Consider the following 12366-nt stretch of genomic DNA (forward strand, 5'->3'; position numbering starts at 1 on the left):
GCCAAAAATATACTCTGAAAAGGTGCTGCCAAGCCTCTATGTTAACCCTTTTCGGATTTCCAAGTCTTAGAAATTTGCCTGCTAAACAGGTCTATTACCTAGTCTATTGAAATTTTGACAAAACAACATTTTACCTTAATTTTCAATTATCTGTTTCTTTTATTCTGGCTTTACTTCTGAAAATGCAATTCCTTTTATTTGGCTAGAATTTTAAGCCATATCAATGTTTTTTGTTTTTTTTTTTTAATTTAGGAAATGTATTAGCATATCTTTAAAACATTATAAAGTGGGATAGAGGAAAATTGTGAAGCTAAACCCAGTTTTGTTGTACTTTATGTAAACGGAAGATCTATTTTGCAAGGTTCCACTTTTATAACACACAGAATATTAAAGTTCATCAAAGGTCAGAACCCTCTAGTAGGAGATGGAGTAGAGGTAGGCACTTCAAAATACCTTCCTAGGACATGCTTTAGCCTTTAGACACATCCCTGAAAGTTGCATTTTCCTAACCTAACCTTCTGGTACTCTTTTACATGTTGTATAAATTGTGAAGAAATGCCTTGCCTCTCATTTGACAGATTTGGCTAAAAGTCTTGGAAGTATCTTATTTCAAAAAACATCTGATACAATTTAATTGTTTTGACAAACAACAGCATTAAAACTAGGTTTTTGCTATAAGACTAGAATATCACAAAGCTAAACATTCAAATTGTTTGATTGTGTCTTAAGTAAATACAATTCCTGATGGAGTTTTGTTGATACCTGTCTTAAAATTTATTTTTCTAAATAAAATATATTGTTTATGGGACAGTAGTGAAAATAGCAACTATGACTTCGAGTTTTTTTTTTCAATATTTTCTTTTTCAAATCATTGGTGTTCTCTAGTCACATTTGTGTTCCTTGCTAAGTGGTTGGTACTCTGGGTTGGGAATTCTTTGGAATGCAATCCCTACTGGAGCTTTGTTGACAGCTGCCTTGAAATAATTTGTCTCAATAAAATATACTGTTTATGGAAGAGTATTGAAAATGCCTGTAAATCCAAATTGGGTTTTTTTCAATATTTGGTTTTTTAAAATAGTTGTTTTACTCTGGTCATTTTGGTGTTCCGTTCCTGGCTAAGTGGATAATACTTAGTTAGAAATCCTTTGTCCACAGGGTACAGGTTTGATTCCTGGCATTGCCAGTTTATTGGGTTTGGAATGGGGGTCACTGATATCACTCAGTAATCTCAGGCAGATTTAAACCAGATATCAACAGTATTCATTATTGTCTCCTCCATATCTTCCTTTTTTCTTTTTGGTAGATTTGATATTTCATAAAGTTAACAGTATTCTCTTGAACCTAATCTTGCAGAAGAGTAACTTCAGGTGAAAGTAAATTTCTCATAATTATGATCTTTGCTCTAATATCATCAAGAAATACCAATAGCTAAACCCTTTAATTGCTTTTGGTGCATCATTTAACATCAATTTCCATGAATTTCAGCACAGTTCATAATAGCATTACTAGTTATAGCATATTTGTTCAGCTATTGGGTCATAAGCTCAATACCACCTTCAGTGAAAAAAGTGATATTTCCGAAGAGCTGAAGGTGAACTTTTTATAAAATCCTGATATTGTCTTGACCTTAGTTACAAAACTGTAAAATAAGATTTTCATACCGTAACCAAGCTTTTCTTCTAGGTCCAGATGGAACAACGTACTATATCCCAAAAGATATGTGCCCAGACTTTGACACTGCTACTCAAGCTGCATCACAGAGTCAAGTAAATCCACAAGATTTTTTACTAAGTAGAATATAAGGAATCCTCTATCACACATTTTAGTTCTTGTATTATCTGTGTTCTGCTCTCTGCAGGCAATACATGATGTATGTATTCTAAATATTACAAAAAATAAAAGAACATGAACCATGATATATTGTCTGGATTAATATTTAATCTGCTTCTCTCATAAAGACCCTATTTTTATTATTTTCTCTTTTAATTATAGTGGCATTACATTAAGAACCAGTTGTAAATAAGCCATGCTTTCTGGGCTTTTAGGCTATACTCCTACAATCAAATTAATAACAGACTAAAGAAAATCTAAAATTAGCCTTTCTGTAAACTCAAGTTTTTACGTGCTTTTATACGTGAGTTTATGTGCTTTAATAATTTTAGACCGGTGTTGCGTCTTGATCTTTAGGATTCACGAGTTCCTGAAGTCCCTAGAACAAAGTTCTACTTTGTCTTCTGGATGTGTTTTTGCTTACTTCCCGAGTAATCAAGAGCATATGAATAAACAGCAATAAAAATCTCCAACTGAAGGTTTTATAATAATTTAAGTTTATGTGAATTTTTCATTTATTTTTCTTTTTCACAGTTGGATATAAATAATATAGTACTGAAATTATTCAAGCTATAAACCCAGGGTTTATTTTCTTATAGATTAATTCTCTTTTTACATGAATTTACACTGATTTTTTTATAGTCTCTGAGCATGAAACAACCAATTCTAAACACTGGCCTGCTCTTTTTTATTATACACCTCAACAATGAGAAGAGTGTGTGATATTTGGAGTAAAACATTGATATTTTTCAAAAACATGCTGTGAATAACATGAATTACTAAATTATAATAAAAATTCTTTAAGAGATTTTCAGACCTCAGTTTTTACTGGATAAGAGCTGAAAGATCTTTGTATGATTTTTGGAACATAGGAATTACTATTTAGCAAGGGTGGCTTAAAAACCTTTAGTTTGCTCCTTTGGCTAAAAACGAAACAGAATCTTACTTGCTTTTCTGGTCATATTCCTTAATTTTACCTAGGAATAGTTACTGGATTGGATCAACAGCTTTTTGTACTACAGGCAAGCTTGTTGAAAAGCTTCTTCTAAGAGCTACTGAAATCCTTGGGGCCAACATCTTGTATGATTCCTACAAGACAATATAACTCTGTTAGTCAATTAGTACACTATCCAATGGGCCTGTTACGTTCTTCAAACTTGTATATTCAGAAAACATAATATATATATAAATATATATATATATATATATATATATATATATAGTTTTTTGGCATAGAGTCTATGCCAAAAAACTTGCTGCTGATAGAGAAAGTCAGAAAAGAAAGCGTGCCGAGGAACTATCAGCAGCAAGTTTTTTGGCATAGACTCTTTGAGCATCTTCATCAGTCATTGTAAACTTAAACATTAATAGATTTCTACGTGAACATATGTCTTATATAACTTGAATGACGTCACCGTCAAAGCAAAAATGACGACAACTAATTTCATGACGTCAGCCGACACAGAAACATGACGTCACCTGACAACTAATTTCATGACGTCAGCCGACACAGAAACATGACGTCACCTGATCCACAGATCCACAAACAGACAACTTATTTTTATATATATAGATATATATATATATATATATATATACATATATATATATATATATATATATATATATATATATATATATATATATATATATATATATATATATATATATATATATATATATAATATATAATGAAAACAGAAATCACCAATGCAACAGCACAAACACATTAAAAAAAGAAGGAGAAAAGGAAGACTGTTCCAATTATGCATTAAAGGAAAGTAGATTTTAATAGCTTCCCTCTGGATTTTAAAACTGGGAGAGGGAAGTTTCACAGGGAACCTTTTTTTGTATGTTTAAATTTTAACATTTTAAATTGCTAAACTTTATAAACCAAAATGCCTGATGTTTAGTCACAAAATGCTGAAATAATATTATTAGGTGTGACCTCAGAAGTAAAGACTTGATAGGAATATCCTTGAAGTCCCATTGTAGCCTACTCTTCATTTAATAAATGAACCTACAGCAGAGTCATCTCGGTTTGAGTTCAAACCATATATAGGAAGACAAAGTCCATTTTTGTGTGTTGCTTAAAGGGTTGAGTTATCGTTTGATTGTTACTTTCAAAAGGTTCTTATTTTCGTTTCACTAATTATTTTGATGGTTTGGTTTTTATATTTTCCTTTCGAATTTTTATCTGCACTGAGAATGGTTGAGCAGAGGTCCCAACTGAAATATTTGCATAGTTTTTTCTTCTATTTTTCACTGGCTGTTATTGTCCTTGTTTCTCTCTTCACTTTTATTTTTTGTTTTGTCATGATTAGCCAACGTGGTCTCAGTATTTATTTGGTGATTTTTGGATTTAAGGTTATAATTACATCAAGTTACTACAGTCTTCATCCTCCTCGCCATCGAACTAATAGAATATATCGCCATCTATCTAACTGAGAAACATAGAAAATATCGAAAACCCTTAGTAATTTTAAATGTAACAGAAATAAGTTGTGGGTGACAGAAAGAAATTACCTAGGTTTTTTAACATTTTCATTAGATTGTGCAGCAGTTTGGAGCCAGTTTCCTCGGTTAAAGCAGAAATCTTACAATTTTCCGTTTTCGTGCCATCTAATGCAAAGAAAAATTAGTTATGACAGAAACTGCTGTTTTTAACTGACTAAGAGAGAAAAGAGTCAAATGGAGTTCTAATTCAATAAAGGTGGATCAAGGCAATTATTTATTGTAACAACTGATGCTGGCTGTGACATGAGCAAGTTTTGATTTCTTTACATAAAATCTGAATTTAAGGCTGAACTCAATCCTCTGGTCCCAGTCTGAACCCTCAAAGAAACTTGACTGTATGAATGCTGAGATTATGGAGCTGAAAACCAACTTTTCCTCGCATAGGGGTAAAATTAAAACCCTTGAAAAGGATTCTATTCTTCAAAAGGCTCACTGAGATGAGCTTGAAAACAAGGTTACTGGACTTTAAAGTTAAGGAAAGATAATTAAACGCAATTATTCATGGTTTACTGTCCAAATGTCCAGATCAAAACACTAAGTCTAATGTTGAAATTCTCTTAAAAAAAAAACACCAGGCCTAGCAGCTGATAGTGTTAATAATTAATAATTATGGTTATTGTAATAATTATAATAATATTACAATTATAATCAATTATATTAATAATTTAATAATTATGGGAGCAAGCAGGATTACTTTGCAAAAAAAGGTTCAAATCGTTTTTAAAAACACTGGGGATCCAAAGCGTTTTCAAATCTGTTTTGAAGTTAAAGGATCTGGAATGCATATTAAATCAGGTCTACACCAGTGCTAAAGAACCTTCGCAGCAGTCTCCTAACAAAAGGAAGAGTTACGTGAAAGAGGTGATGCATTAATAACTCGCGTCAAACAAAGGGGTGCAAATATCTAGCTAGAGGTAAAACAAAAGGACACCAATCTCAACTGGCAGAAATATGAAAAGTGTTTAAATATTATCTTTGAATCAAGTAGTGCATTTTTTATGAAACTGTGCATATTGGTCTGACATCAGAATAAAGTGCAGTGTGAAATGATACGTCCAAGAGGAATGTCGCAAGCGTTCTTTCATCCAGTATTTATTTTTATTTTATTTATTTTTTTTTTAGGCCAAAACTTACTATTCTGGAGGTTTCTTTTCTGTTCTTACTCTGTATATTTTTCTGTGTTGGAACTGAATTGGTTCAAGAAAACCACAGTGTATGTTTTTTATAGTTTTCACTGGAATTTTCAACGGTTCTAATAAATTTTGAGCATTTTTTTTTGTTATAAAAATTATAAAAATGTTATAAATGTATGTATCTTTGACATGTACAATTCTTTCATCTCTGCCATTTTATATTGAATACGTGTCCCCCTGACCTAATAGTCAGCACGTAGAGTTCGAAACATCAGGTAAAAAAAGATTATTGACTTTTAATGAATCTTAATGAACCATATCTTATGAATTTTTACCAGTATAACACTACATTAAGAGGCAAAGCATATAATGAATAATTATCTAGCTTCCCGTTTAGTCTATATTGATTGGCAGGCAATTTTGGTAAAATTTATTGCAGGGCTCTGAGTAAAGCTTTCACTAATTGCTGAGATTTACTTGGGTGTTTGGATTCTATTTCTTTGCTTTTGCATGATGATAAAATTGCCATTTTAGGTCTATGTGAAACTTTTCTTATAAATGGTGATGAAAACCTTGTAAAATGTGTCGGCTATGATTTCACTTCCAGTAATAGAATACCACAATCAGGTGGAGGGCTCGCATTTTTTGTTCAAAATGGGGTCCTGTGGATAATTAAGAATCAATTGTCTAGTTTTAATAACAAAATGATTTTTGAAAGTTTATTGATTGAAATTATGGTAAATACAGAAAAAAAACTTATTCCATAATATACCAGCCGCCCTCTGTGTCAGTCCTGAAATTTTTATATATGAACAGTTTTTAGCTAAGGCTGACAAAAAATGGAGATCAGGTTGTGATTACAGGGGGTAATAATCTCGATATCATGTCTAGTGATAATATAAATTTACGAGCTGCGTAATCAATACACTAAAGAAAAGTAGCCTGATTTTCTTTCTTTAGGAAATTGTTATTTCTGTCATGTATAATTCCTACAAGAATAGCAGAGCAAACTGCAACGTTATTAGATAATATTTTTACTTCAATTAATCTTTTTCAAACATAAGTTCTTCTAAATGGTGAGAGTGATCACTGTATCTATGCTTAAATTATTACCCTAAAAATGTGATGAAGATCAGAAAGAGGAATTTTAGTAAAGTTAATATTTTTATGTTTTGGTTTCACATGTTAATCTATAAATATAGAACTGCCTCTATGCATAATGTCATGCTGACTTATTGCTCTTATTGCCTTTCTAAATATTGCTTTTAACAAGCTCCAAAACAAGAATTGCCAAAAATTTACTAAAAATTATAACTGAAATCAGTCGAATTTACCACAACACCAGTGCTACTAGTGGGGGATTTATCTCTGCATCAGCATGCTGTACGAAATGTCTGCTGAGAATAAAATAAGGTGAATTTAAACAAAATATGTATATTTTTCTAACAATTTAGGAATTTTGTGCAAACATAAAGCAGTACCAACAAATTCTCTGCTTCAATTGTTATCAGTTATATCAGGCTGCACTAGGAGATCGAGTTTTGATCGTGAAGGGAGTTATAGACATAAAAACAATAGTCAGTGTAACCATGATTTACACACAAAAAAACTTTGTGTAATTTTATAGAATGCGATTTTTTTAGCAAAGATATGAAGAGAATGTAATTTTCGAACTCTAGGAGTCAACTTTCACCTCAAATTGGCATCCCTGCCAATTTTTAATTAATTTAAGGGTTCTGTTGCAATGATACCAAGAATTGATCAGATTTTCTGGATATTCTTTGTCAAACAATGTCCAATGAATAAGTTTATAATTCTAACTTTATTATTTGAATTACTATCAAATTAGAAATATTACTACTGTTTGAATATGGGGAATATGTCACAATGCAATGTTACACAATCAGTGATAATATTTTGACTTATCCTGTATCTTTACTTAGGTAGTGCTATTATGCTAACTATGGTTTTCGTTTCAGCTTAATGTGGCCTGCTGATAGTATTGCTATTTATAAATAAAAATTGGCGAACCAACAAACAAATCAATTTAATAAAAAATCATAAATAATATTTCAATAAATCATGTATGTTAAAAATTGGCAAAACAAATTAAATCTTACAGAGTCAAAATCAATTCAAAATTACAAGCAAATGGATAGCATGATACCCAGGCTATTAGAATAGAGCTTGGTTAAATTATAAAAATGAGCATCCTATGCTGGGCTTGGAGGCTGGGAGAAGTGGAGGGGGGATATGTACTGCAGTGTTAGTGGTGAATTTTAACTTTAAGCCAGTAACAAAGGTATGGATTACTACCCATATTTAAACTTTTAAATAAATTTAATAGCCTCAAGATGCATTCCTACATCCTTTGTCAGGCTATTATTGGAATATGCATGTCTGGTCTGGCATGTACAAATTTCAAGTGAACTTAGCAACAAAATTGAGTCAGTCCAAAAGGATTTGTTGAGATTCATTTAAAAAGAAGGCAAACCCCCATAGTCCATCTTTCTTAATGCAGCATGCATTGCCACCTTAAAAGAAAGGAGGGATAAAATTCGCATGTGTTTTACAAAACCAACATTTCTAATCATCATACTAAGAAAATTTCCCTAAATTTCACAACAACACTAGACCTTGACTCACCTGCTTAGCCTCAGAGGGAGGCTCCAAAAAAGTTTCATCTCCTTTATTCTAGATCACTTTTGTTTTGCCCATTTGAGATGCTTATTTGATCTCAATATCTTTTTTAATTTAATTATTTGCACAATCCTTTCTTCAATTGTCCATATTTCTGATTCTTCTCATATCCTTAATGATTTTAACAACTTGATTTCAATTGTTCTTATTTTTACAGTATTTAACTTGGAATGCAAATTTGGCAAGTTTTATTTTAGCCTGTGACAGTTGTTTTTCATAAAAGTATTATTTTAAACCCCTGCCTACCTCTACTTTTTTTGGTCATTAATTATAGAAAATTCATTTTAGTTCTTGGCCATGGATTTGTGTTAATATTATATTTTCTAATTTGTATTAAATTTTTATTGACCATTGGTTGATTGATTTTTTAACTTTTGTCTTGTTTGTTTTATTATCTTGCTTTCTATTTACTGGAGATATGAAGCAAATTTAGCTCTATTAGAGCTTGTGATAACCTTTTCAAACCTTATTAATTTTTTTATAAAACTTTTATTAAATCTTAGTAAACTTTAATTTTTACTCAAACTAAGAGCCTTACAAGTTTTTCTAGGGTTGTTTCTTTTATACATTTGGAATAAAACATTAATGTATAGACTTAATTGATAGTATTTTTATGGTTGATCGATTTTTTAACTTTTGTCTTGCTTGTTTCATTATCTTGTTTTCTTTTACTGGAGATATGAAGCAAATTTAGCTCTATTAGAACTTGTGACAACCTATTGAAAGTATATGTTATCTTATAACATATCAAATGAAAGACATAACAAAAAAAAGACAGTGAGCTGTAGTGATTATGATTGCTTTGATAGTGCTTGTGTTTATTCTTGGATATCTGCTATGCTTGCTTATATTGCTTACTTTTCTTTATAGGAGCTTGGGTTAAATAAATGCATTAATAACAATCATTACATGGTGTCAGAAGTGGAATCCTGATATTGAAATCTAACAGCACTATGGAGGTTCAACAGCCATCTATCAACTGAGATGCCGTCTCCTTGGCAGATGAATGGAATCGATTTGAACAGCATGCCCTGTTGATCCTTATATACCCCTGGCAGAAAATACAGAAAAACTTCATTGTGCCTACCTGCTTATCTGGATGGGAGAAAAAGGACAAGAAATCTTCAATGCTTTCACAATAGAAAAGAGTGAAGACAACAAAATTAACCCCTTATCAAATACATTAAAGACTATGCAAGCCCAAAGGAAAACACTGGATTTGCAAGATACATCTTCCAGAAGTGGAGCCAGTTAGAAAACGAAAGTATTGAAAGGTCCATTACAGAATTAAAAACATTGGCCAAACCATGTCTGTATACAGAACAAGATGAAATGATTTGTGACTATATTGTCTGTGGAATTCAACACCAAGCTATTCAAGAGAAACTGTTAGCAGAAGGTGACTCATTAACTCTTGAGAGTGCAGTATCAAAATGTAGAACCCACAAAACAGAGCCCAAGCTAAACTAAAATCAACCAATATCTATCAAGCAGGAAGTTGATGCAATCACACATGGTCCAAGCAAGAATAGTTTCCAAAATCAGAAAGCTTCTTCTAATAACCACCCCAAGGGCAGATAATGCTATTTTTGTGGTGGATCTTACTTGAACAATAATGCATGTTCTGAAGTATCTTTTCCTCAAACTCGATCACATATTAGCATATTCTCTAAATATTATGGCCTTTTTCTTTAACTCTTTCCTTACCACTAACTGTAGCCCCATTTCTTTCTTTAACTTGGCCAAGTCCATACTGACTACACATTATGTCACCTGGCTGTATCTACCAGATCTTTACTAATATTATCCATCGGCTCAATTTCACACCTACTTGATTCATATTTTAATTTTCTGTTAGTTTCTTTACATTCCTCTATTTTCATATGACTAATTCCTCAAATAACTCCTTTATAAGCCCCTCCTCCTCTCTATTACTACTACTAATAACTCACTGCAGCACCAAGCTGCCTGAGGCCAACACAGCTATGCACACTTCTCCAACCTAATCTATTCAAAGCCTCCCTCTTTACACCTGGGATAATGCTATTTTTGTGGTGGACACAAAAATTTACACCCTCCCAGGAAGTTCCTATTTCCTTTAAATCTTTATTTATGACATCCTCCCAACCCAGACAAGGATGACCTGCTTTCTGTGTAGCCCCAGACGGTTGGCCAAAAAGGACAATCTTTGGCAATCTGTCATCCTTCATTCACAGAATATGGCCTAGCCATCTCAACCTTTCTTTCATTATAGCCCTAGAAAGTGGGATTGAACCCTTATTTTTTGTACAACCTAGCGTTTGAAATATAGTCAGTCAGCCAGGTAACCAGAAAAATCTGTAGGCAATTTCTCTGGAAAACATCTAGTAAATTTTCATCTGCTTTTGGGAGTGCCCATGCTTCAGAGCCATATTTGACCACTGTCATCACTGTAGCTTCCAATATTCTAATCCTGGTTTGCAGACTTATCTTTTTATTCTTCCAAACTTTTTTTTAACTGTGAAAAAACACCCTGAGCCTTAGCTATTCTGCTTTTAACATCTTCACTGCTCCCACCATTTTTACTAATAATACTACCAAGGTAAGTGAAGCTCCCAACCTGATCAATCTTTTTGTTACCCAATGTCACCTTTTCATCTTCACTTATTCCTAGCCTTAGTTACTTATGTCTTCTTAACATTAATAATTTTCAAGTCTATTTTAGCACCCTGAACTCACAAAACCCCTAAGAATTCATTCATTTTGATCACACTTTCATCTAATATGCTCAAATCATCAGCATAATCTGAGTCCAAAACATTGTCACTAATATTCCTAGCTGCATTTCTTTCCTAAGACACCATGAGCAACTACAAACATTATTTTCCAAAATTTATTTCATTCATCTTCTACTTTGTTAAATCTTAGACTGTCTAGTTCAACTGTTCCTGAAAAGTTCCTCTCAAATTCTAATCCTAGAGTCAACCAGTATAATAGCTTCCTGGAAGGTAGTTACTCTTCTTAAATCTCAGCTTTAGATTCACCCTAGACACTACTAGATGGAGATACTTACTATTAACAGTAATCACAACAATCCTATATACCCAAAGTATCAGTTTTGTCATCATGTAAACAGGGTCATTCCTAGGGCTGTTAGTGCCCAGGGCAAAATAATTACAGTACCACCTGACTTCAAACATTAATAATAAAAAAACAGAAGTTTCATCCAAAGCACCTCAACAAACGTTGGGTATTGTGGCCACAACAAGTTTGGGCCTTTTAAGACTGAATACTATAATGGTTATAACAGTAAAAACAACAGTATCCAATTGAGCAAAATTATATAGCACTTAAACCCTGTAATATAACTACCAAATATGTATTGAGAAAAATTGTATATACCAAGAAATAGCTAAAAATCCAAGTTATACATCAATATGATTATTATTAAAATTGTAAGATCAAACACTTGAAATTATTAATTTATTGATTTACCTAAATGGGCCTCTTTTCAGCAATACCAACTATCTTACATAGATGTATATATCCTTTGAGTTTTAGTCACTTATTAACAGAAAGCTAAATGTCTTCTGATTCTAAAAATGCATTTTTTATTGCTTGACATTTATTCTATAAATCACAAAAATTAAATATGCTTTTTTTCCTTTCAATTACTTGTCAGAACAGAGACCATATTTTGAATTTATGATGAAAAAGTATTGGTGAAAATTCTCCAAGAAGGCTGATAAAAGGAGCAATCTTGTTAAGCCCTGCTATTTCAGTGCCCCTAGTAAAATTACTTGTTGCTAACACAAGGAAAGCTTCCAAGGGATTGGAAGAAGGCAATAGTCATCCCAATTCATAAGAAGGGTAGCAAAACTTCAGCAGCAAACTATAGACCTATCAGCCTTACCTGTGTGGCATGCAAGGTCATGGAGAGAATTGTCAACAAACACATCATTCGCCATCTTGAGGCTAACTTACTCATCAGCAGCAGCCAGCATGGTTTTCGTTCTAAGAAATCAGTGGATACAAACCATCTTGAGTCTCATAGTCTTGTAACTGACCTACTAGAAAAACGAGTACCAGTGGATATAATCCTGCTGGATCTAGCCAAAGCTTTTGACAAAGTTTGTCACTGCTACCTCATTCACAGGCTATGCACCCTGTCTCTTAGTCCAAAAGTGATCAGTTGGATCAAGGATTT

General features: G+C 32.5%; 1 long non-coding RNA gene across 3 annotated transcripts in view; it reads right to left on the bottom strand.

The window, feature by feature from the left end:
- The window catches only part of LOC136029416 (uncharacterized), a 59440-nt gene that overhangs the window by 44246 nt on the left and 2828 nt on the right, over positions 1-12366 (bottom strand). For all 3 annotated transcript variants that reach the window (XR_010618027.1, XR_010618028.1, XR_010618029.1), the window contains exon 2: positions 2777-2919. This is a non-coding gene — a long non-coding RNA (uncharacterized LOC136029416). The remainder of the gene's footprint in view (positions 1-2776; positions 2920-12366) is intronic.

The sequence above is a fragment of the Artemia franciscana genome, chromosome 7 (assembly GCF_032884065.1).
Source record: "Artemia franciscana chromosome 7, ASM3288406v1, whole genome shotgun sequence".
NCBI lineage: Eukaryota > Metazoa > Arthropoda > Branchiopoda > Anostraca > Artemiidae > Artemia > Artemia franciscana.